Source organism: Rattus norvegicus, chromosome 9, assembly GCF_036323735.1.
Source record: "Rattus norvegicus strain BN/NHsdMcwi chromosome 9, GRCr8, whole genome shotgun sequence".
NCBI classification, from domain to species: domain Eukaryota; kingdom Metazoa; phylum Chordata; class Mammalia; order Rodentia; family Muridae; genus Rattus; species Rattus norvegicus.
In genome coordinates this window covers 118489891-118517303 of record NC_086027.1, presented here as the reverse complement: position 1 = coordinate 118517303, position 27413 = coordinate 118489891, and the positions used below count along the sequence as shown (strand labels likewise).

Sequence of the window (27413 nt, the reverse complement as noted above, 5' to 3'; positions counted from 1 at the left end):
AAAAAGTACAAAGGCCCTGGGTTTGGTCCCCAGCTCCGAAAAAAAGAACCAAAAAAAAAAAAAAAAGAAAGAAAAAAAAGAAAAAGAAAAAGTACAAACAGGAAGGAACAAGAGAGAACAAGACAAAAAAGCCACTCAGGCCGACCGCCATGAAAATTAGAAAAAAAAATTTGTGGCCATTCTGTAACTAAATATGTATGTATGTGTGTGTCCCAGATACATTGTTAGCAATTAAGATTGAGTGAAAGAACCTGTGTTTGCCAATAGCCATGAATACCTTGGTGAATGTGCTGGTGGGTTTTTGTCAGAATGACACAAACTTAGACATACACAGAAGACGGAATCTTAATTAAGAAAATGCTTCCATACGATGGCCATTTTCTTAATTAGGGATTAATGTGGGAGGACCCAGCCTGGGTTGGCATTGTACCTTAGGCAGGTGGTCTTGGCATCTATAAGAAAGCAGGCTAAGCAAGCCAGGGGAAGCAAGTCAGTAAGCAGCATCCATCCATGGCCCCGGTTACTACTTGCCTGAAGGTTTCTGCCTTGAGTTCCTGTCTGGATTTCCTTTGGTGATAAACTGTGACCTGAGAGTTCCAGACTGTGATAAGACATTTCCTTCTCAAGTTACTTTTGGCCATAGTGTTTTAGCAGGTCACTAGAAACCTGGATCACAATAGTGAATTAGGCAAAATATAAAATGAAAGTGAGCCGACTTGTGAAGCTATTGTTACTCAATAAACTATGAAACTGTGAAAAGATACAAATGTGTTTCTTTCAGTTTACTCCAACCAACAGCCTCAACAGGGTTCCACCCATTCAAAAAGGTATCCAGGGCCCAGAGGTATAGCTCAAAGTGCACTGCTTACATTTTGTCCAAAGCCCAGGGGGAAGGGGAGAAAATGAATATATTGATATGAATATACTGATCACTGGAAAGTAATTAGAAATCTGCACTTTTTCAAATAGATTAACCACATGGTGATATAGATGATATTTAGTCCTTGTTAATAGAAACTAACGGTTGTTCATGAGAGGCACTGTGTGATTTTTCTGTTCCTTGGCAGTAAACATTTGTGTTTATACAATCCAACAACTAATGACAAAATCATTTTGTCAGCTAACAGGGACAGGAATTTTGAGCGTCACTCACCTCAGAAGGAATGCGCCCACAGCAAGCATGGAGGCTTTCAGGGAGCCCGCTGTAATGCAGCCATGATTCTTAGCCTGGCCTAGAAAACCCTGACACGTGAGTCTTAACTGTCCCGCTCTTCCAGACTGCTTATATCAGTGACTAATATCTAAATTTCTTTTCAAAACAGTTCTTAATTTGAACGGAATGCCTGGGCTGTTGCCAATTGTTTTTAAGAATGTGCTGCGGGAAGATGGGCATTTGGTCTCTGAAATTCTTCCTAAGAAACTTCCAGAACCTCCCTTTCTTCCTTGGAAGAGCTGAGGTGTGCTCTCACCAGGACAAGGCCTCATTGTTTTAGGTAAGCGATGCGACTTTGGCAGCTGTGTGGTATTATTCTTCCTCCTTCTCGCTTACTCTCCCCACCTCTTTCATGAAAGGTCTCCTCACCCATGTTTCTCCTGTCTCCCTTATATGTCTCTAAATGGCTTATTCCTGTTAGACAGATGACCCAGCTAGAGGAGGGGCAGACGGCTTTGTAGGCTGGCCTCTACTCTGCCAACTTTATCCTTTCTTGCCCAGAGATTCTTCCCCAGAGTTTTCGAGATAAATACGCAGCCGCTTTACAGTGTGCATGTGTCTTAACTGATTGGTGAATATACATAGGGTAACCCCTGAGCTACTTAGCTAATTGTTCACCATCCACAAACTTGAATGAGAAAAGAGTGTACTCCTCAGCCCAGGGATGGACCACCTTGTTAGCACCAATATCTAGGCAGAGAAGTAGTCAAGACTTGTCTCAAAGAGCATACAAAGAAGGAACAGGGACAGCTGGGTGGGGATATTGCAAGTGTGTCCTTGTTGAACAGCTGCTGTCCCCAGCTCTATGCCGGCAAACAACACATCCTGCTCCCACGGCATCCTCCACATCCAAGACACAGCTCACAAGATATTCAGGCTTTGTTCTCATCTAGAAAGGAAATGTACAAACAGGGGAGGGAAAAGGAGGACCAGGATAAGAAAGTCCAGGCTGGATGCCTCCAAACAAGAAAATAGTTTTATATTTCGGAGGAGGAGGAGGAGAGGAAAACCTTCCCCAAGGCTGAAAAATATCGATATCCAGTAACCACATTCTTTCCCAAACTTTATGTGCCTTCAATTTTTGAAGAAGTCTTTGGAATTTTTCTGCAACCTGGTGCCAGAGAGCACAGCTCGGTATAATCAACAGTCCAGAAACAGATGAAGCCGGGGAAGAAATACTCAGGAATGATTGTACACAAGACTCAAAGGGGATGTGGAATCTGCAGGGAAAGGGCTCCTCATTTTGTTCTCAAATTGGAGGCTAAACATAGGTCCCATATAAACAAGTGTGTGCATGCCCAGAAGGCTCTTCATGCTGGGCCAGCACCTCTTCCCTCCTCCATTTTTAGCCTCCTGGAGGAAGTTTTATGTTGTTCCTGTTAGAAGTTTAGAGATAAGAGAACCCCTGAGAAGACAGGCTTCAGAGTGGTTTGTCAACTGATCTCTGTGCTGTATGCAGTGAAAACCACTAGCCATGTCTGTTAAAATGCTTTCTTTCCATGTTATGAAATGGGACTGGAAGGCACTTGGGATAAATGACCTAGGTTAGGGCCAAGCACTCACACTGAGACTTACAATCTCAATTGCTCTTCATCTGTCCTACTTTGGAACTTTTAGATCATAAAATGTTAGCACCATCTATTTGGTACCCAGCCTATGTAAATTTTCAATTTCGTTCATTTTTCCACATACATGGCTGCTTTATACAATGTATTTGCAACTTCCTCAAGGACCAAAATATGCCCTTCAATTATTTGCAGTTCTGTTATTAGTTTAGGAAATAATGACAATGGCGATTATAAGTGTCTGTTCCTTTTCCTGCTACCGCCTTTGTCACAAATACCCACTATACTCCTGGAATGTCACACACACACACACACACACACACACATATATACACATCACATACATACCACATGTAAACACATACACCACACATATACCATATGCACACACATACCACACACATACACATACACACATACACCACATGTACACACATACATATATATACATTACACACATATACTACACATACACATTCATCATATGCACAAATACACACACACATCATACATACCTACCACATACACACCACACACACTTATACCACCCATGCATATACATACACCACCCATGCACATATATACCACACACATACACCACACATGCACACTATACACCACACACACACACCACATGCACACACATACACACACACACACACACACACACACACACACACACGCAAGCCTGTGCGTCAGTCTCTTCCTGTGTGTACCTGACAAGCTAACAAAAGCCCTCCAATGGCCTTACTCAGATCTGAATGATCTTCCTGGTTCTGCTCATGCTGCTTCATACTCAGCCTTCATGTTGCCTCTGCTCGAAAGCCTGCTCCACATGAGACTCCATGTCACCATCATTTTCTCCTGTGGCCATCACCCTGCTTGTTCATTTGCCCTCAAGCCTGCATACATAATTAAACAGCATCTCGCTCCCCACAGTACCAGCAGTAACAGGACAGTGTCTGACATTTACTCAATGAACACTTATTAGCTCAATAACCCAAAACCTCAAGTCTCAGTGTACTTTTCACTTTTGGGCTAAAATCTATGTCGATTATATAGAATAAATCAGTAGCTTGTTGTTAAACCCCTCATGTATTACAAAGAGATTCAAAACGGATTTCAAAAAGATGTTTCCCTTTCAAAAATTTCTTTTGTATCTCAAACGTTACTCAGAAACATGGCAACAGTATCACCTGAGGTGAAGAGTATCTTCCTTACCAACATACACAGTATTTAATTTATAGCAACTGCTAATGATAACACCGTGTCTTCTAAACTGCTGGCACTTCTAATTAAAGCTTTTCTTATCTCATTTCATTGAAATTAGCCGTAAAGCAGCAAGGCAGATCAATGAACAACAGTGGCCCTCCTCTTAAGCCTAGTTTCATAACATAAATCATGGTGGGACTTTAGACTGCTGCAGTTAGTGACTGTGAGTTGCTGTTTACAACAGTCTAAGAAAAGAGCAGGGAAGGAGCCTCCTCAGGTGCCTGTGATGAATGGGTATGTGCTCAAGTGTGCAAAAGGAAAACTGACTTATTCAGCCTTCTGTCACTTAGGAGAGCTGGAAGGAAGCATTCGGAGGAGACAGAATTAATACTCACAGGAGTAATTACTACTTCAGAAGTAATCGGGGAATTTCCACATTTCTCAAGGGGTAGAGCATCTATAACAGAAATGAGAACTACAAAAAGCAGCATGAAGGATTCTAGACAAAACAAAATCAACAAACAAAAACAGCAAGAAACAAAGCTGCCCTATGATCCATCTGGACATATATACTCAGTGGTTCCATATTCTAGGACAGAGATTCATACATGTCCACTGCTGCTATACTCAGAATGACCAAGCAATGGACCCAGCTTGGATGCTCATCAACACGTAGATGGGCAATAAAAATGTGGTACATGTACAAATCAGAATTTTACTAATCTGTAAGGAAAAGGGAAGTTACAAAGCTTGAAAGATAAAAATCCTCTTATATCTCATGTATATAAATATAGGCAAAGCCTGAAAAACTAAAAGAGATGGTGAGACCAAGAGAAGGTGAAAAGAAAGACAGAGGAGCTGGAACGATGGCTCAGCAGTTACAAGCACTGGCTACTCCCAGAATCACAGGGTTCTATTCCCAGCGCTTGCCCACCAGCTCAACTGTCAGTAACTCACTTCCAGGGGATAGGACACTGTCTTTTAGCCTCATAAGGAGCCAGGCATGCAAGTGGTCCCTAGAACATCCATGCAGGCAGAACAGCAACACACATAAAATCAATGAATCAAATCAAATCAAAGAGAAATGCTGAGGAAGAGGGTGGGAAGGGCAAGAGGACACAAAAAGGCAGGAAAAAGGTGAGGGAAGGTTAAAGGTGGGAGCATGGTGACAGGGAACATGAAGGAGGATAAGAACAGAGTATGTTTGAAAACGATGCAGTGCTGCCTAACACTTTTTATACCAATACATTAAAATATGGGAATGAGATGAGTAGAAGCCCCTAAAAGGGAAAAGAGAGTGCTTAACACAGAGTAATAGAATAGGAACTGTGCAGTTTAAAAACATGTATCTTTATTATTTTAAATCATATCTCTGTGTGGGTGTGCACACGAGGACAGCCCTGAGGAATCCAGAAGCATTGGGTCTCAAGGAACTTGAGTTACAGGGACTGTGAGCCACCAGTGTGGGTCCTGGTGAGCTCAGGACTTCTGCAAAAGAAATATATGCCTTCCACTCCCAAGCCTGGAACTACAGGGTTGGGTTAAATTGAAACAGTGGCAATTATTCCACAAATTCCCAATTAAATAAAAGAGATGTTTGAGAATGCTTGCCTAAATATAAAAAAGAAAACCGTGAAAATTTGGAATTTGGGCACATGACAAAAATTTTATTTTACTTTATTATTCATGCCAAGGATAAAATTAATTGAAAATTATAAATAAATTAGAGAAATTTGTAGGAATGCAACTAGCCCGATCTGAAAATACTTAATTTTAAAGTAAACATTTCTTACATTTTTCAGTCTGTAATGTAAATAACGCCTATTTCCTGTTATTTTCTACTCACTCACTAATCTTTACAGGGATCCAGTTAAGTCACCGGGTTTGCTTCCTTTCGATTCATGCTGATGTAGCGAGCGCACAGCAGCCGCTGAGTGTGTGGTATGACTTGTTCAGGCTACCCAGCTAACCACGCATAGCCAGCTGGGGATGGAACAGAAAGGCCTGACGCACTCTGTTGCCTTTCCAAGTTGTGAACTCTTCCTTCTTCCTGTTGACAAACCTGGCTTACCCACAGATAGGACCTAGCAGAGCACTGAATACGACTTGAGATGGAAATGCAGCCTGGAGTCCTGTGGAACTCATAGAGTGAGGTCTTCCCTGAACACAAGGAACCTGGGCTCTCACCAAATGGCAGGTGCTGCCGCAGGACTGAAACTCTGAGCAGATGTTGGAAGGTGAAAAAAAAAACTTTTTAAATAAATGCTACTCATTAGTAGTATACGTGCACAAATAACTTGCAAAAGTAATCCATTTTTCTTGTTTGGGCATGTGTATGTGTATGCTGTAGTACACGTATGTGTATGTATGCCTGTACGTGTGTTCATGAATTCCTGTGCATTTGCATGCAGAGGATAGAGGCCTCTCTGTACTAGTTGACTGATTTGCATCTCATGTGTCGAGGCAGGGCCTCTCACTTGAACCCAGAGTTCACCAATTCCACTAGCCACGCTAGCAGGGATCCTGGTCTCTGTGACTACAGATAGACCACCACATCCACCTGGCACTATGTGGACTCTGGGGATCCAGATCATGTATTTAACAGCTCACAACATACTTCTGTAAGAAACCTAGCTGCGTATGGAGGCTCATGCCTGTAACAGAAGCACTTGGGAGGCTGAGGCAATACAAGTTCTAGGTCAATCTGAAATTTCAGATTTGGATCTTGTCTGAAAAGCAAATAAATCAATAAACAAGAAAAAACTGACACATAAGAAAAGAACCTCCTTTGCTTTCCAAACCTAAATCAATATAAGACCCCGCCAAAAAAAGAAAAAGAAATAAAGAAAAGAAGAAAAGAAAAAAAGCATAGATTTTTCTTCCCCTAAAGGTTAGACACTAGTTAGTTACACTAGAATTTCTGTTTCTGCCTTGGTTAAATCAGAAAAGCCAAAGGGCCTGATCAGGTCAACTTATGCTGATCGCCCCATAGAAAAATCATCTGAATAATCAGTTTGATTCCTTCTTGCTCCTGACCTTTACTGTTGGAAACCTGCCTCTGAGTGTATTCTATATGTTACTCATATATTCCATATGTGTGTTATATAAAATATATGGTACATTATACACAACATAGAATATAAACTATATATTATAATATATAACACAGTGTTTTTGTTTATATTTTTCCTCATTTATATAATATATATAACATTTATTATATGTAGTTATACAATACATACATATATATATATATATATATATATATATATATATATAACTCATATAGCCTCTCTTGCTACTTGCTCTCTTGAATTTCATGTCTTTTTCTCAAGCTTTCACTGATTTTGTGCTTGTCTGGCTGACTGCTATGCATTTGTCCTGTGTGCCATTGGACCTGGAGGTCATGGTTCAAGTTCTAAGAAGACGATCTTTTGGGAGCTGGCACTGAGGTGATGCTTACATCATATTTTTTTTTTCTATGAAGAATTGAGTTGGAATTTTGATGGGAATTGCATTGAATCTATAGATTGCTTTTGGCAAGATAGCCATTTTTACTATATTGATCTTGCCAATCCATGAGTATAGGAGATCTTTCCATCTTCTGAGATCTTCTTCAATTTCTCTCTTCAGATGAAGAAATGATGTTCTTCTTTTTTTTTTTTTATTAACTTGAGTATTTCTTATATACATTTCGAGTGTTATTCCCTTTCCCGGTTTCTGGGCAAACATCCCCCTCCCCCCTCCCCTTCCTTATGGGTGTTCCCCTCCCAACCCTCCCCCCATTGCCGCCCTCCCCCCATAGACTAGTTCACTGGGGGTTCAGTCTTAGCAGGACCCAGGGCTTCCCCTTCCACTGGTGCTCTTACTAGGATATTCATTGCTACCTATGGGGTCAGAGTCCAGGGTCAGTCCATGTATAGTCTTTGGGTAGTGGCTTAGTCCCTGGAAGCTCTGGTTGCTTGGCATTGTTGTACATATGGGGTCTTGAGCCCCTTCAAGCTCTTCCAGTTCTTTCTCTGATTCCTTCAACGGGGGTCCTATTCTCAATTCAGTGGTTTGCTGCTGGCATACGCCTCTGTGTTTGGACATGTAATATTACACTAGTGACACATAGCACAGTTTGTCTGGAGCTGGGCCTGGTTTTCAGGTCAGGAGGACTGCTGTGACAGACAAGCCCCAAGTGTGTCTGAAGCCAGTCCAAGCTGCAGGACCAGATGTTTGGTCAGCTAGACTCTGTCACGGGCTTATGGGTGAACCAACCACACTAAGAAAAGGAGTGTGATATAAAGTGGGAGACAGGTAAAATAATTCCCCTGCTTCACGACCTGCTCTGGGCCTACTCTGGTTCTACCTTTAGTAAACACTGACTGTTACACCTTATATATTAAATATACAGTTTAGTGTATAGTATACAGGGCACAGTATACAGAATGTAATATAGTATATAGTAGATAGACAGTATATAGTATACAGTGTACGGTATATAGTATACAGGGTAGTATAAAATATATAGTATACAGTGTACAGTATATAGTATATTAGTATATTAGTATATAGTATACAATGTGGTATATAGTATACAGTGTAGTATATACTATACAGTGTAGGATACAGTATACAGTATCGTATACAGTATATAGTACAAAGCTGATGATATATATTATGTAGCAAGTTATTATACAATGTACAAATATTATGTTTCAATTTTAAAAAGCAGCCCAGAACGCCAAGTAAAACTCATGTCACAGAGATGCTTCTTGCATAAAATGAATGCAGAAACTCACTGCCTTAATTATCCCGACACTAAGGGTAAATCACGATCCACTATATTTATTTGCCTAAAACTCAACTCCACTTGTCAAAACAAGTCAAAATGAAGGAAAAAATTGGCCTTGAAAACATTTTTTTGCAGACAGCTGCCATCTGTGTCCACGGGACCATAAAAACTGCTCATGAAAACTCTTGTCCCGATTCTTGTCTTCCGCTTCATCCTTCCCACGTGTAACTTGTCCTTTGGGGAGCAAAGCTTTCTCTCCCTTAGCAGGTGATAGCACCTTTTGAAAGTCAGAGGAGGGTCATGGGAATCTGAGGCTTTCCAAGGCAGCAAAATAGAGGAAGTTGTTGTGTGTTAGTGAGGGCCAGCACTCCTTCTAAGTTATGTGATATAAGACGTGTGTTTATATTACTCCCTTGTGTGTGTGTGATGAGTGTGTGTGTGTGTGTGTGCGTGTGTGCAGGTGTGTGTGTGTGTATGATGTGTATGGTATATTTTTGTGTATGTATGTGTATACTATGTGTATGGTGTGTATACATGCATATTTTTGTGTGTATACTGTGTGCACTCCCATTCGGGATTTATGCATTTCAGGCAAGCACTCTATCACTGAGCTAAGTCCATAGCCTACATCTTCTCTTTTATACTCAGAGAAAGCCAGAATCCATCTAATACAGCTAGGTGCCCAGCTTCCAGCCCTGGGCTTTAAAAGGCCAGTATCTTAGCATAGCCGGGAGAGGAAGCAGCTTGTGTGGAGGTTTAAAAAGACACTCCCTTCTTCCCTCACAACCACTGACTACTTCTGACATTCCTCCTCTGTTCATCCATACTCTATCAATACTTCATGTACAAGAAATGCTGTCCCCATTACAAAGCTTTAAAAATGTGCTTGATTCAACAATAATAAAATAGTTGCTGTAAAATTCTGGGGCAAGGGGTTGGGGATTTAGCTCAGTGGTAGAGCGCTTGCCTAGGAAGCGCAAGGCCCTGGGTTCGGTCCCCAGCTCCGAAAAAAAGAAAGAAAAAAAATTCTGGGGCAAGGTAAGTAAAAATGTCATATATAAATTCCTCATTTAGTATGCTTGAAAGACTTTTGGGGGGGGCACAGAAGCTCTCTCTATGTCTTTAATATGTTGTTGTCTTTTGAAAGGGGGCTGTCCCTAGCTCTGTGATCCTGCTACTGAGCAATGTCAAATGTGATCCTTTACCCACAGGAAAATCAGTAACAGATTGATAATGAGCAAAGCTGGCTCTTCCCCAAAGACTTGTGCTTATCCCAGATGGCTGTTAATAGGTTAGCACAAGACAAAGAACTTTTGGTGGCAGGCAGCAAGACGGTGAATGGGCTCAGCTCTGGGATGTGCATGCGTTTCTGCCTACACTGCAATGGTCAACAAGATAGGAACTGTCTGATGTAAGAGGTCCAGCGTTACCTCTTGTCACAGTTGGGAGCTCTGAGTCTGGATCTTTGGTCCAGCCAGGTGACTTCTCTGTAAATTATCCACCGTGGTGACTTCTCAACTGTGTTGTAAGCTGGAACCCAGCATAGGAAATAAGGGAAAGCGTGGCACTGTTTCTTCTTGTCGAAGAGTTCTGTGGTATTCCTGTGGCATAGAGGACAACATGTCTGTCCTTGCTGCTTTTGCTGCACTAACAGATTTGCCTGGAGTTGCTCAAGCCCCCAAACTAGCCCCTTAACAAGGCCTCTATTGTGGAAATGTAGGCAATAAATTCCAGAGCAACAGATTTCAAAGGTTTGAGGATTAGCAGCAGGTCCGGTCTAGTTTCTGCTTGCTGAATAGGCAAACTGTGCAGATGGGCCACCCACCCACTGACTGCCTGAGGTTGGATTCAGCAGGGATAAGTTAAGTATTTATTCAAGGTTGTCTGAGCAAGGATCCTATCCTGTGGAATGCAGCCAAGGTCTAAACGGGCTACACTAAGCATCCTAGGAGGGTACTGAAGGAGGACCAATCTATGACATTTAAAGGTGTTCATTATAAGGGCCAGCAAGAGTAGAAGGAACAGGGGCTAATAGGTGCTGAATGGAGGCTGCTCGGGGAACTAGAAAATGGCCAAAGCAGATTGCATGATGAAGCCGGGGGAGGAAGAGGAAAGAAAGTGGAAGGCAAGGTTTCTATATCCGAAGACACTACCTGACATATGAACAGCTAAATAAAAAGCAAGACTTCTACCAGTCATGCTATGACTGTACTAAGAGACCAAACATCTGCTTTTCTTGCGTGACACTAAGCCAGATGCAAAGAGAGAGACTCAAATAAATCTAATGAAATAGGCAAAGGAAGTACAGAAAAACAGCACTCTTTCGGGAAATAAACCAAGAGGAAGTCTCCGCATGGTGTCTCCTCAGCTGACCCAACAGCCAAGCCTGAGGTAACCTCTCTCACTTGCGCCTGTCTATTACCCACCGACAGGCACTGTGTGAGTATTTTCTATCTTATGTCATAGGTCCCCCCACCTTTACCCATATTTCACTTTCCAAGGTTTTGGTAACAGGTAGTGAAGCAAGTCTCAAAAGAAATAAAAGGAAAATGCCAGAGACAAACAATTTGCTGTTTTAAATAATTTTTATCCTATTATATTATTTTTTCTACTTTATTAGTGGTTACTGTTGCTACTCTCTTAGTGTGTAAGCCTCTGTTCAGCACCTATTGTGTGTAATCTACTCTGTAAGCTAAACTTCGTCATGGGTCGGGATATAGGGAAGAGCATGACTGTGTAGAACTACAGCTATACAGTTCTCATAGGCATCTATGCTGTCTGAGGTTTCAGGCATCCACTGGGGGGGGTTGGTCTTAGAACACAGTCCCAAAGGTGGGGGGGGGCACTGTACACTGTCCATAATAAAATGAAGCTACTATGGGCAGGGGCGTTGGGAGGTTAATGAGGCATTAGATGTAGGTCTGTGGTAAAGCACTTTGCCCCCTTAACCATCTTCCCAGCTTAGTGAAGAATTAAGGTAGAATTTTGAGGTTGGTTGATGGATATATTTTGCACAGATAGGAAACAAAATGAAATTGGGTATGTTCTTGATAGTTATGTATACTCAGGGTAGCAAACTCATGCTAGCCTTGAACTTTGTATGAACCCTCGGTGGTCCTCAGCATAATCTTCCTGACTGTGCTTCTGGACTCCTGGGATTACAGGCACGCATCACACCAGATTTTAAAACAAAACCCCTAACACCATAAAGCACAAAGTATCAAAGTAAACTGAAAACAACAACAACAACAAAAAACTTCCATAATTCCATTTTTTTAACAGTTGTATAGACACACACCGCTTTCATCTTTTGCCCCCTACATTCATTTATGTACTTCTGAGTTAAAAACAAAGCAAAGGATACAGGCACAGTGGCTTACCTCTATAATCTCAGCACCTGGAAGCACCAGGCAAGAAGGCCAGGAGTTCAAGGTCACCCTTAACTTCACAGTAAATCTGAAACCTTGCCCCAGAAAACCAAACCAAACCAAACAGCATTAATAGTAGCAGCTGCAAAGGCCACAACAGAAACAAGCAAAACAAAGGCTTTACTTACTAGGTAAGATCTCAGTCATACTGAAGGACTGAATAGCATTTCCTTAGTGGATTACTAAGGCTGTTTGTTTGTTTGTTTTTCTCATTAATCTCCTATTCTTTAGTATCAAAATAGCCTTTTGCAGTGGTGTAAATAAAATTGTGATGAACATAATTATTAAACCACCTTCTACTATATTATGCTAAACTGTTTGTTTAATGTAATTGTTTTCTGTGTCTTTGGACACAGACCCTTAGGTACAGTCATAAAGATTTTGTTATATAATTTTTTATTCCCTTTTACAAAATTGTTTTCTTCTACCAGTAGGCTTATTTATTTTTAAAAGAGTGATTATAAATATTTGAACCTGTTTCCTAAGGGGGAGAGTCTAACATTCTAATTCAACAGGAAGTTCTGAATAGTTAACATTTGCTTCAGTGGAGGGCTGTGTGCCTTAGCAGTTGAGGCAAACATGGGGCAAGTAAAAAAGTTAAAATTAGTGACAAACAGCCATTTGGTTCACATTCATTTGGTTCAAACAAATCTTTTTTTTTCCACATACTCTTGTTTGATTTTTAATTTCTTCCTTTTTTTTTTTTTTTTTTTTTTTTTTTTGGACAGGTCTCGCTGTGTAATGCTGCCTGGCCCAGAACTCACTATGTAGACCAGGCCAGCCTTAAACTCAGAGACCTTCCTGCCTATCTCTCTCCAGTGCTGGGATAACAGTCTTGGCACCTCACTAACTCCTATAGAGATTTTAATAGAAAATACCTAGACACTGAAACAGTGTAACTCCTATAGAGGTTTTAATAGAAAATAACTAGATGCTGAAACAATGTAACTCCTATGGAGATTTTAATAGAGCATAACTAGGTGGTGAAACAATGTGATTTCCACCAACCTTGCAGAGATGCATCATATATTTTGGTGTTGTGATGCCCCATTCTTGACTTTTTTTAAAACACTTTTAAACATTATCTTTATTTTGTGGGGGCATGAGTGTAGGTTAGAGGAGACCTTGCAGGGGCCAGTTTTCTCTTTCCACATTTATTTGGGTTCTGAGTAAGAAGCTCAGGTTATCAAGGTTTTGCAGCAAGCACTTGAACCTATGGAGACATCCTGCTGTCTCCTTTCTGGACATTTCTGAATCTCATCCTATGAACTGTTGCTGTTTTCCACAGAGTTACACTCTGTAGCCCTGGCTGGTCTGGCGCTCACTATGTAGATCAGGCTGGTCTCAAACTGACCCTCCTGCCTCCCAAGAGCTGGGATTACAGGGGTGTGCCACTATGTTCTGCTTCATCCTATAGATTGTCACCTATTCTACAGATGTGTATGTAGAGGTTGGGGAGGAAGATGCCTCTGAAATTTCAAAAGCAGGTATTCTACACTTTGGTCAGGATGCTATCCTCCTCTGACTCACATACAGGCAAAAATTCCAAATGTTTGTTTTCTCAAACATTATGTTCACCCAACATAATTTTCTCTCTTCTGTGCTATCCAGGGCAGTGGTGAAACATTGATTGTCAACTTGATAAGCATCAGATTTATAAGGAATAAAAGGAATCTCTGGGTATGTCTGTGTGTGTGTGTGTGTGTGTGTGTGTGTCTGTGTGTGTGTGTCTGTATCTGTCTGTGTTTGTCTGTGTGTCTGTGTGTGTGTGTCTGTATCTGTCTGTGTTTGTCTGTGTGTCTGTGTATCTGTGTGTGTATCTATTTGTGTCTGTGTGTGTTATGTATGTGACTGTGTGTGTCTGTGAGTGTCTGTGTGTCTGTGTGTCTGTGTGTGTCTGTGTGTGTATATGTGTGTCTGTGTGTATGTGTGTGTTGGGAGAGGGAGTATCTAGATTAGGCAGAGGTAAGAAGAATCACTGTAAATGTGGGATGTACCTACCATTCTGTGTGCTAGAGTCCTGAACCGAGTAAAAGGCAAGTGAGCTGAACATAGGTTTTCGGGCTCTGCTTCCTGACTGTGAATACAGTGTCTAGTGACTGTGATATAGTGTCTAGTGACTGTGGATACAGTGGCTAGAGACTGTGGATACAGTGGCTAGAGACTGTGGATACAGTGGCTAATGACTGTGGATACAGTGGCTAGTGACTTTGGATACAGTGGCTAGAGACTGTGGATACAGTGGCTAGTGACTGTGGATACAGTGGCTAGTGACTTTGGATACAGTGGCTAGAGACTGTGGATACAGTGGCTAGTCACTGTGATATAGTGGCTAGTGACTGTGGATACAGTGTCTAGTGACTGTGGATACAGTGTCTAGTGACTGTGGATACAGTGTCTAGTGACTGTGGATACAGTGGCTAGTGACTGTGGATACAGTGGCTAGAGACTGTGGATACAGTGGCTAGTGACTGTGGATACAGTGGCTAGAGACTGGATACAGTGGCTAGAGACTGTGGATAAAGTGGCTAGTGACTGTGGATACAGTGGCTAGTGACTGTGGATACAGTGGCTAGAGACTGTGGATACAGTGGCTAGTGACTGTGGATACAGTGGCTAGTGACTGTGGATACAGTGTCTAGTGACTGTGGATACAGTGGCTAGAGACTGTGGATACAGTGGCTAGAGACTGTGGATACAGTGGCTAGTGACTGTGGATACAGTGGCTAGTGACTGTGATACAGTGGCTAGTGACTGTGGATACAGTGGCTAGTGACTGTGGATACAGTGTCTAGTGACTGTGGATACAGTGTCTAGTGACTGTGGATACAGTGGCTAGAGACTGTGGATACAGTGGCTAGTGACTGTGATATAGTGGCTAGTGACTGTGGATACAGCAGCTAGCCTTTCTCTGTTCTGCTGCTGTGTCTTCCTGCTTCCTACTATCTCCCCTGGTACTGTAAACCAGACTGAATTCTTCCTCCTCAAGTTGCTTTTGTCAGACATTTGGTAGCAATGACACAAATAACACTCCCAATCTGAAACTGTAAGGCCCAGCACTATAATTATTTCTTTGTAGTCCTCCCCAATTCAGTTTCCCCATTCTTTCTCTGAGTACTCACCTACCAGAATCCGTCTTCATCATAATAACACCTGTGCAGCTGGATATTTTGTAGTTGTGCATAACATTGCCCAGCTGTGCTGAGGAGTCTCCTCTGAAACACAGGCCAGGGACCTTCACATGAGCCCTGCACTTCATAGAAACCCTGCTATGTCTCTGCTCTCTAAGATCCTTATGCCAAACCCTTTCTCTTTTTAATACCTAAAACTAAGCTTCTATCTCCTTCTTGATCCCTCACTTTAGGCTGGTGGCTTAGCATCATGATTCCTTAAGAAAATCCCTAGTGGTATATTCCTATAATCTCAGCAGTCAGGTGGCTGGGACTGGAGGCTCTGGAGTTCAAGGCCAGTCTGTTCTCTCTTGACCCACTGAAGCTATGACTGGCAAAGGGTGAGCCAAGAGGAAGAGCTGGACACATGCCTGCTTCCCACACGAGCTTTGGTATGCTCTCAAGGTTGCCTTTTCCACATATATAGTGCTAATAAAGCGATTCTCAACCTTCCTAACCCTGTGACCCTTTACTATAGCTTCTCATGTTGTGATAACTCCCTACCATAAAATTATTTTACCACTACCTCGTAGCTACTGTTATGAATTGTAATGTGGATATCTGATTTGCAAGATAACTGATATGTGACCCCTGTGAAAGAGGTCATTCACCCCAAAGTGTTGCTACCCACAGGTTGAGAACCACTGGGCTCGTATTTTTCCCCTTTGTTATCCTGCTCATGAAACTGAATCAAATTTTTGAATAAACAACTCTCTTCCCCTTGATAATGTGTATGTGGTGTGCAAGTGTGTGTGTGTGTGTGTGTGTGTGTGTGTGTGTGTGAGTGTGTGTGTATGATGTGGATAAAGTCTAAAAGTCTAGAAAGGAGACCAAGAAAGTCTAATATTAGGTGATAATGAAGAAAGAAGCAGTCTTGGGAAGATGGGAGAAAGTCAGAGACACCAAACTGACAGAACGTTGCAGTGATGCTGGACAGATGGCTCAGCAATTATGAGTGTCCCCTGCCTTCCCAGAGGACCCAACTTTAGTTCCCAGCACCCACATCAGGCAGCTCACAACCAGCTGTGTCCTTTGCTTTTGATTGTTGTGTTGATGTGCTGAAGATCATGACCAAAAGCAACTTGGGGAGGAAAAGGTTTATCTGACTTACTTGTGACAGTTGGTCATTGAGGGACGCCTGCAGTTTGTGGTGGTAACCCGAAGGCAGCTGAAAGCAGAGGCCTGGAGAAACGCCGTTCACTGCATTGCTGTACAGGACTTGCTCAGCCTGCTTTCTTATACATCTCAGGACCACTTTCTGAGTGGTGGCACTGCCCACAGTGGGCTGGGCTCTTCACATCAATCCTTAATCAAGAAAATGTCCCACAGGCTTTCCTGCAAGGTAATCTGATGCAGGCATTTCCTCAATTGAAATTCTTTCTTCTCAGGTGGCAGTGGCTTGTGACAAATTGACAAAAACCAAACAAACCCCTCCACAAACTAAGCAGCACAGCCTATAACTCCAGCTCCAGAGAATCTAACATCCTCCTCAGGCTTCCTCAGACACCTCTACACATGGCACACACACACACACACACACACACACACACACACACACACACACACATTTTAAAAGAAAGGTGAAAGAAGATATCAGAAATCCAGAATATACACATGTGAAAATGTCATAAAACATTAAACTATAACAATGGCAACTAACACGCGAGTTTAAAAGTTCAAACATAAAATATATTGTATTCTTCTTACTCTCTTCTCTGGAATTTGGCTTGGGTTTATATTGATGTGTTTCATCGTTATTAGTAATTATTACTGTTTTTTTGGAGACAGGGTCTCACTATATGGCTTTGCCTGGCTTGGAACTTGCTGTGTAGACCAGACTGACCTCCAACTCACAGTAATCCACCTGCCTCTGCCTCCTGGGTGGTGGATTTAAAGGTATGCAACACCACATCGAGCCTGGTATGTCTCATGTAAAAGATTTATTACCATTTATTCTATATGTTGGGCGTTTTGCATGTGTGTATGTCTGTGTACTATGTTTGTGCCTGGTGCATGAGGAGGCCCCAAGAGAGTACCAGATCCCCTGGAACTGGAGTTACAGAAAATTGTGACTCACCGTGAGGTGCTGAGTACTGATCCTTCTTCCTCTAGAGGAACAGCCAGTGCTATTAACCTCTGAGCCATCCCTCAAGCCCCTGATATGTCTCATTTTAGACTCTGGGTCTCTCAACTGATCTTCTATGGTTTTCCTTTTTATATATCTAATCTGATTCATGAGCTATTTACCTTCCATTTACTTTCTAATTCACTAATTAGTTCTCTGGTCAACTCTGTATTGAGCTTTTCTTCTATTTCAGTAAATATAATTTTGATGTTCCTTTCCAAATGCATTTGCTTGTTTCTATGGCAACTGGTTCCTGCTCACAAGCTCCATTTCTTTCTTCTTTCCATATTTAAACACAACTACCTTAAAAATGATTTTCTATTATTCCATCGGTTCTTGCTCTTGCTGAATCTTCTGCTCTGATGTGCTTCTACACGAGACATCGTTTCCTGAGTGGTTTCTGAGCTTTGCTCATGAACTCATCTGTAGTATTTGTTTTCTATTTCCCACAGTTCTTGGACTGTGTAGACAGACTTCCAGGAGAGCTGGTGGTCTCAGAGGTAGCCGCTTGCCCAGTTAGAATGTTCTAGTTTCTGTGTTACAGAAGTGGCGGTGATTCCTTGGCTTTTACAGGGCTCTCTTCTCACACAATTTGCATGTGTGTGCATGCCCATGTGCATGTGAGTTCAGGAGCTCTAGGAGGCCAGCGATGTCAGATCACACCGGAACTACACTAGCCAATGGTTGTGATCCACTGGACCTGGGTGCTAGGAAGCAAACTGGGGTCTTCTGCAATAGTGGTAACCACAGTTAACCCTGGTGTGTCTCTCAACCATCCAATGGTCTCTTTTCTACTTTATTTCTTTAAAGAACTTAATCTTTAAACACTATCATGTTCTGAGGCACTAGGGTTTGGGGCTTCAATATATGAATTTTGAAGTAAGGACATAACGATATCTGTTGGACACCTTTTCTGGAAGTATCTATTAAACCACATTCTAGGACCTGTCTTCTCTTGGGGTGCTTTCATGATGCTGAGTGATTTCTAGTGGTAATACTTGTCCTTTTGGTTTCAAAATGAAGGAGACTCACCTGCTATGAAAGCCTGGAGGGAGTGCATCCACCCCCACAGAGCCCTCTCCATCATGGCTCCTACCTTTTCCTACACCCTCACCAACAGCAACTGCAGTGTCCTGAGAACACCCATCTGTCTTCCTCATACACACGTGGCTTCCAATTACTGCACTGCCAAGTGTTTAGTAAGCATCCCTAGGGCAAATGTCCGTGTGGCTCACCTCACAGCTCTTGCTCAATCAATATTTTCTGAAGGATAAGTGATTGTCACAGCAAACCTGGTGGCGTATCCTGAGTATTAATATCCCTTCCCCAAACTAAGGTCAGTAATCGACTAATCTGAAGACATTAGGTGCTTAGTGTAACTTTTACGAGCTTCTCCAGGTAAATGCTTGGGAAGCCTACTCTGTCTGTGGGCAGAGGAAGCAAGTAATGATTCTGTACCTTTCTATAGGTTAGATGGACAGCCAGGAAAAAAAGGAGTAACAAGCTATTGTTATAGAACTCTGAAGCTCCTGCATAGATGGTCCACAGCACATGCGAAATGGGTCATGTAGTGATTTGCCCGATCACTACATAAAGTATGTTTTAAAAGATGTATTTACTGCTTATTTTATTTATGCTATGTGGTTTGCTTGCATGAACTCATGTACTCATGAACTCAGTGCATGCTTGCAGGAGCTTTTGGGGGTCAGATCCCCTGGAACTAGAGTTACAGGCAGAGTCACAGGTAGAGTTACAGGAAGTTGAGAACTTTCATGTGGGAGTGAGGAGACAAACTTGGGTCCTTTGTAAAAGCAGTAAGTGCTCTTAACCATTGCTACTTACCTATATAAAGTATTTGTTTAAATGTTATTATTAGTTTGTGTGTATGCACCATAGGGTGTATGTATGTGTGCACCATAGGGTGTATGTATGTGTGCACCATGGTGTGTGTATGTATGTGTGTGTGTATGTATGTGTATACCATGGTGTGTGTGTGTATGTTTGTATATGTATGTATGTATATATGTATTACCATGGTGTGTGTATATGTATGTATGTATGTAACATGGTATGTATATGTATGTATGTATGTATATGTGTGTGTACCATAGTATGTGTGTATGTTTGTATATGTATGTATGTATGTATATATGTGTGTACCATGATGGGTGTGTGCAACATGATGTGCTTGTGTATGTATGTATATATACCATAGTGTGTGTGTGAATGTATGTATGTATGTGTGTGTGCTCCATGGTGTTTGTATAAGGGTCTACCATGGTGAGTGTGTGTGTGTGTGTGTGTGTATGTGTGCACCATGGTGTATGTGTGTACTATGGTATGTATGTGTGTGTACATGTGCAAGTGTGTGCCATGGTGTGTGTGTACAATAGTGTGAGTGTGTGTGTGTACGTACCATGGTGTGTATATATGTGTATGAGGGTGTACCATGGAGTGTGTGTGCACAACATGGTATATGTATGTGTGTATATTGTATGTAAGTGTGTACCATGGTATGTGTGTATATGTATATATGTGTGTGTGTGTGCATGTGTGACTGTGCACCATGGTGTGTATATGCACATGTGTATTCACCATGGTGTATGTGTGTGTGCACTATGGTATATACATATATATATGTACATACATACCACCTTTACGTGGGTTCTGGGAATGGAAGTCAGATTGTTGGGGATCGAAATTGAGTGATTAGGCTTACATACTGTTGTGAACCAGCTTCCTCCTAAATTAAAAAATCCCCGACCACTCAAAGTATCTTCAGGAAAACCCTAAAACTGATCAGATTCACTAGACCCCTCCCTGCAAGAGGAAGCTGCATGGTAGCTGAGCTGACAGGACTCAGACAAACTGAGTTGTGACAACACTCTGAGGCAAGAGCAGCTAGTTGCCTGAGAGAAGCAGAGAGTGGCTGAGCTGCCTGGAAGAGGCTTAGAGCAGCTGCGGCACCAGGAAAGGCCTTTCTCCATCCTGTTGAGCAATCTACAGGCTACGTGTTGTGCTCCAGGTCCCAGCTTGGGCGCTGCCACCCACGCTGGGGTGGGCTTTGGTGACCCAGCTGTCCTTGAGTCACTTCTGCTTCTGTGAGTGACTCCTCACCCATACTTTTATAAGTAATCAATAAAACTCATTGGTTCACCAAATTGGACCTAGGTGGTATCTATACTTTGATCTGTTGTACGTTCCTTATCTAGGGTAAGTAGACCTTTGCGTTGCATCTCCCCTAGGAAATTTGTCACACAACACGTGCCAAGCACTTTTCCTCACTGAACCATCTCGACAGTCCCTACATAAAGTATTTTAAAGCCAGTGGAAGAAAATGAATTCTGATCCACCTCTCCCCCACCCATTTTATTTAAAGGGCATTCCCAGAACTTGACTCTGGTTCTGAAAGATGTCTTTATAACCAACTTCCTGTGTTGACAAGGGGCACAGTGTATATCTATAGCTGTGGCTATGGTAGAAGTAAGAAGCAGTTTCAAATGTTTTATTTAAAGCATTTATGCCGAATGCTTCACTCCTTCTTTAAAAGGGGAACAAGAATACCCTTGGCAGGGAATGGGGAGGCAAAGATAAAAACAGAGGCAGAAGGAACACCCATTCAGAGCCTGCCCCACATGTGGCCCATACATATACAGCCATCCAATTAGACAAGATGGATGAAGCAAAGAAGTGCAGACCGACAGGAGCCGGATGTAGATCGATCGCTCCTGAGAGACACAGCCAGAATACAGCAAATACAGAGGCGAATGCCAGCAGCAAACCACTGAACTGAGAACAGGACCCCCGTTGAAGGAATCAGAGAAAGGCCTGGAAGAGCTTGAAGGGGCCCGAGACCCCATATGAACAACAATACCAACCAACCAGAGCTTCCAGGGACTAAGCCACTACCCAAAGACTATACATGGACTAACCCTGGGCTCCAACCTCATAGGTAGCAATGAATGGCCTAGAAAGGGCACCAGTGGAAGGGGAAGCCCTTGGTCTTGCTAAGACTGAACCCCCAGTGAATGTGATTGTTGGGGGGAGGGTGGCTAATGGGGGGAGGGGAACACCAACATAGAAGGGGAGGTGGAGGTAGGGGGATGTTTGCCCAGAAACCGGGAAAGGGAATAACGATCGAAATGTAAATAAGAAATACTCAAGTTAACAAAGAAAAAAAAAAACAGAAGAAAAAAGAAAAAGAAAAAAAAAACATTTATGCAATGTTTTAAAAATTCAAGACCTTTAGTTTTATCTTACTTACAGCTCTGTAGTAAACAGCTATAATGTAATATTATAATAAAACAATATGCTATTATATCCCCATACTATCTCTATGTAGCAAACAATGCAGAAATAATAACTTATAATTGTATCTCTACAACGTACCACCTCAGTAATGGTTTAACTAATGAATGGGATTTTATTTCCTTATTTTAACTTCTATCCTTTTGCCTTATTTTGCTTTAAGTGATTAACAAAGATCAGCTCATTTACTGGGTACTTTGGCATTGGGTGATACATTTTCCTATTTCAGTTTTGAATTAACAAAGTGGAGTGGACAGACTGGCTGACTGTGTGTCTCGGCTGTGCCAGCGACCCAGCTGCTTCCACTTCTTAAATGTTGCTTGCATGCTGCCCACTCAGATCCCCCCAAAATGTCCTCCATAGGCTAAAATGACTCTCTGCGTGATTGTATTTTTAAATGTTTTCATTATTTTTATTTTTAATGGGGTGAGGGGGCACATGTGTGTGCTGGCGCCTTCAGAGGCCGGAGAAGGTGTCTGATCCCCTGGAGATGGAGTTCCAGGGTTCCAGGCAGTTGTGAGGCTCCTGACAGGGGTGCTGGGCACCTGACTTGAGTCCTCTGGAAAAGCAGTAAGGGCTCTTAACCACTGAGCCATGGCTATAAAATGTTTCCATCCCTACAGACAAACTTGCTTATTGCTACACCTTTGCTTACAGCTTTTCTGATTTGGACGCTTATATTTAAAGACATAACCTTTGTTAAAACATAGCTTTTAAAGCGTTCGGCAAGCTTTTTTAAACGGCAGTGACCTCGACAAGAAACTATATTAAGTGTAATGAGCGTTGAGAGATATGAGATTAAGAAGTATTCTAATTGAATAATGATTAAATGCAGCGGACTAATTTTTCATATGTATGATGTTTACACGAGTGGGCCATAATTATGCTGTCTCTTCTTTCTTTTCCGTCACTTTGCAGTGCTGGACGTTTGTGAGGAACTCGGTCCTGACGCACTAGAAGAAACAGTTCTGCACCCGGGGGCACTTCCTCGATGCTCAGCAGAATGCATGCAGAGGTCAAAGCCATCAGTAACTTGCCACTTACGTTGGCCATAAGCCTTGCTGGATACCAGGGGTTTCCAGCTGCCGCGCTGAGGGCTCTGTGAAGATAGCCAATATTAGCTGTGAACTCTGTAAATACTTACGAAATGAGCAATAACGAAGACATATCTGACCTAGTAACATGACGTAGAGTGATTGCTTTCCCCTTCAGCTCAGAGGAAATCAGGAGCTGGATTTCGTTTGCGCGAGGTTGTCTCCCCTTTATTTCCTGCCTCACAAACTGGCAGCCTCTGAAGAGGAAGACTTCAGCTTTGCTGGTCTAAGTGTAACCAGGAGCCACTTCGCTTCTTCCTCTGCAGATTTCTCTTCCGTGGAATCAAATAATGAACCTCCCTCTTGGCATTGTGGTCCTTGGTTTGGGTTGCACAGAGGGACACTTCTTGTGTGACTCTCTGGCGAATGGAACTCTACTGTGTTGGAAGTAAAGGAACGGGGTGCGCCTGTGTTGGCAGGTGGCAGTGAGCATGGATGCTTTATGGGCCTGGTGAGCCATCAGGGAATGCTAAGCTGTGGAGAGCAGTGAGGAGTGGAAGGACTGCATGGATGGGCTGCATGCATGGGCTGCATGCATGAGCTACATACATGAGCTGTATGTAGCTAGCATGGAGAGCTGCTTGGGCAAGGCTTTTGGTGGGCAGGCCCTGAACACTGTTTAGATAGCCAATATTAGCCTAGAGCCATCAGATAAAGGACACAAAACAATACAAGGGACACAGCTGGTTTCTGGAAGGAAATCCTTGAGTTCTGTTTGTCCCAGTGATACGGAACCTTTATTCCAGGCTTAGACACACCAAGGCCTTTTAAATCCAGAGCTGGTTGTATTTTTGTGCTGCTGGAATTCAAACCTAGGGTCTGGCACCCACTAGACAAATACTTTACTATGCTATGACACCCCCAGTCTTTTCAAACCTTTAAAAGTACAGTCCTCTCCTTTTCTTCAAAATGTAAATACCTGCCCTCAGAGTTGGAGTCCGGGGACTGGAGAGATGCTCAGTGAGTAAGAACAATGGCTGCAAAAGCCTGGGGGCCTGAGTTTGAATCTCTAGCACCCAGGTAAAAAGGCAAGCACGGTTGTGTGCACCAGTAAGCCATCAAGCACGGTTGTGTGCACCAGTAAGCCATCAAGCACGGTTGTGTGCACCAGTAAGCCATCATGGGGTGAGGGAAGCATAGACAAGTTGATGGCAGTAGGTACTTAGAAGTAACTTAGAAGTAACCAGAATATACAGACTGCGTGAATAGCAGTGCAGTGTTATTAGCTATCAGCTGGTGTGCAAATGTCGCGTACGTAGTACCCGAAGCATTATGATAACCAACAAAGCAGTATAGAAAATTCCAGAGTCATAGTTGGGGAAACTTACTTTCAACACAGCAACAGAACAAAAATCTGCTTGCAGGTGTTATGCCGAGTCCATGAACTATGAGCACAGCACAAGGATGAGGGACTTTGATTTGGGGGTGCATGGTAACAGAATTCAGAGTTCCTGGTGTCTTCTCTCTCTTTCTCTTATTAGTTCTTGGACATTGACCTCTGCAGCCACGACACAGTGTTCTCCATTGCCTTTAACTCACATGTCTCACATCGCCTCAGCGTTAGCTTCTAAAACTAATTTTTCTGTTTTCACATGTGTGTATGCATGCATGTTTTCATTAAATATAGGCACATATGTATGATTGCATGTGCACATGCTTTAGCTGGTTTGGGGGCTCCCTTGACTCTGCCCTCTGAGGATGGATTTGCAATCAGACAGTTACAGCTACACAGCACTCATGTGAGTTCTGGGATTCATGCCCCAGTCCTCAACCTCTGAGCCATCTTTCCAGGCCCTAAAAGCATAATTTTTAGTAAACATAATATTTTTTTGCCATTATGTTCCCCTTCCACACTCCCTCTCCTTCAGCCTCTAAATGGTCTCCTCTTGGCTTCAGGACCATCTTCCGGGTTGCTCTTGCACATAGGCAGGCAAGTCCTCCTGACCAATTCTCTCTCTTATCATCCTGCAATTCCCAGCCGGGACTTCCTCATTTCACTTCCTAAACGTGTATCCAGCCTGGGCATCATCCTCTTCCCCTGGGTCACCACAGCCAAGCCCTGAAGCAGCCTCCGAGGTAGCCCTGACCAAGGAAGAATTTGACTCCCCAAAGGTTCAGGTAGAGGGGTGGAGAAGACGTCATGGGCAGGCTGATACCTTTCTCCATGCAACATCCTTGAAGGCTGGCACTGAGGCTGGAGAAGCCTGGTGCTGCTACAGGTTGATACCCTTGTGTGCTGGTCCTCCATGCTGGGCCAGATGAGGTGCACCAGGAGCCAGAGAAGGGACATGGGAAGAACTGTTCTGTTGTTAGCCAAGAGTTTACACTTCCGTAATGTCCACTTAGTGGATCTGAACTCCCACCTTGTGCTGGCTGTCTCTGTTGAAGGGCCTCTCTTTACCATGTCCTGCAGCACAGACCTGTGGGTGGTAGACTTCTCAGCTGTAGTTTGCCAGAGAACGTCCATTTTACTTACAGCACCTGAAAATGTTGCACATCCTCTCCCCAATATAATCTGTGTGCCCCACAGACATCAAGGACCACCCTCAGCTAAGTTTTTTTCTGATTATGTTTCAGCTGGGCTCTTCTTCTTTTATCAACAACTTTGCTTTTATCTAGACTTTCACGAGTTTTAGAGACAGTTTCTAAAACTTTTGCGTGTGAAATATTTAATTTAAAACACTTTATGATTTGTTACCCATTGCCTGTGTAAGTCTCTTTCTGAATATACAATAAACATATGGTCGAAAAACAAAGTCCATTTTGTTTTAATTTTGTATGATATCTATAGCAGATGTGGATGTGCACGTGTGTGTGTGTAAAAATGGCCGCCATAGGCTCATAGAAGTGGCACCATTAGGGGATGTGGCTTCATTGGAAGAAGTGAATCACGAGGGGCAGGCTTTGGCATTTCAGAAGCCCAAGACAGGTCAAGTGGTTAACTCTCTCTTACTGCTGTCTGCAGTCCAGATGTAGAGCTCTCAGCTTCTCCAGCACTGTGTCTGGCTGCGTATAACCATGCTTCTCTCCATGATGATAATGGACTGAACCTCTGAAACTGTAAGCCAGTCCCAGTGAAATGTTTTTCTTTATAAGAATTACAGTGGTCGGAGTTGGGGATTTAGCTCAGTGGTAGAGTGCTTGCCTAGCAAACGCAAGGCCCTGGGTTCGGTTCCCAGCTCCGGAAAAAAAAAAAAAAAAGAATTACAGTGGTCATGGTGTCTCTTCATAGCAATGGAAACCCTAAACAAGACAGAGTGTGTGTGTGTGTGTGTGTGTGTGTCTGTGTCTGTGTGTGTGTCTGTGTCTGTGTCTGTGTCTGTGCTGCAGCATGTGTGTGAAGGTCAGTGAACCATCCATGAAAGTTGGGTCCTTTTCTCCCACCATGTGACTCTTGGGAACTGAACTCGGGTCCTCAAACTTGGTAGCAAGTCCCTTTACCCACTGAGCCATCTCTCCAGCCCGGCTCTTTGGTACTTTAATGTTCTTGATCCTTCACGCAACCCCTCCCCTTTCTACAGCCTACCAGGCAGAGTCTCATAATAGCCTACCATTGTTCCACTGCAGTGTAACCTGTGGTCTTCCGACTGCTTTAAAGAGTTTTCCTTATGAATATTTTTCTTTTGCAAATTCACTGTATTTTGGTAATCTTCCATTTCCTGCTTAATGTATTCATTCTCTCCTCGGCTCCTTGGATACATGGAAGATATTAAGTCTTTTTGCAGTCAGTACTTGGGACTGAATTTAGCTCACACATGCTCTGCACAAGGAATATACGAATGAGCTACATTCTCAGCTCTCTTTTTTTTCATTTTGAGTCAAGGGCTCACAAGATGGCCCAGGCAGGCCTTGAACTTACGATCTGCCTGACACAGCCTCCCTAGTTGCTGGTATGACAGACCTGTGCTAGCAGCCTGTACTATATTTATAATGTTTGGTTTAAATTACTTATTCACCTAACATGTGCTCTGTCATGAGCTCCAGACTCATGTCATTGCTGCAATTGTTTTCATGACTACTTTTCTTCTAGCCATCAGCTATGACCGTCTTATGTCTTTGCAGGCATACTATTTATATTACTTGTCTGTCTGTATGTATATATGTATGCATGTATGTGTATATGTTTATCTATGTATAAATGTACATGTTTATGTATGTATATGTATGAATGTATGTATGCATGCATGTATGTGTATGTGTATGTATATACAAATGTGTGTGTTTGCATAAATGTATATATGTGTGTATGTATATATGTATGTATATATGTATGTGTGTATGTATATATGTGTATGTATAAATGTATGCATGTATGTGTATATGTTTATCCATGTATAAATGTATGTATGTATGCATATGTATGTATGAATGTATGTATACATGCATGTATTGTGTGTATATGTATATGTATATATGTGTATGTATGCATAAATGTATGTGCATACATATGTATATGTGTATGTATGTATATATGAATGCATGTATATATATAAATGTATGCATGTATGTATACAGTAT

General features: G+C 42.4%; 1 long non-coding RNA gene across 1 annotated transcript; it reads left to right on the top strand.

Moving 5' to 3' along the window:
* The first annotated feature begins 501 nt into the window (after positions 1 to 501).
* LOC102555849 (uncharacterized) lies at positions 502 to 25651 on the top strand. Its single transcript, XR_357343.5, has 3 exons — positions 502 to 1493; positions 5853 to 6227; positions 22720 to 25651. It is a non-coding gene; the product is annotated as an uncharacterized LOC102555849 (long non-coding RNA).
* Positions 25652 to 27413: the final 1762 nt, after the last annotated feature.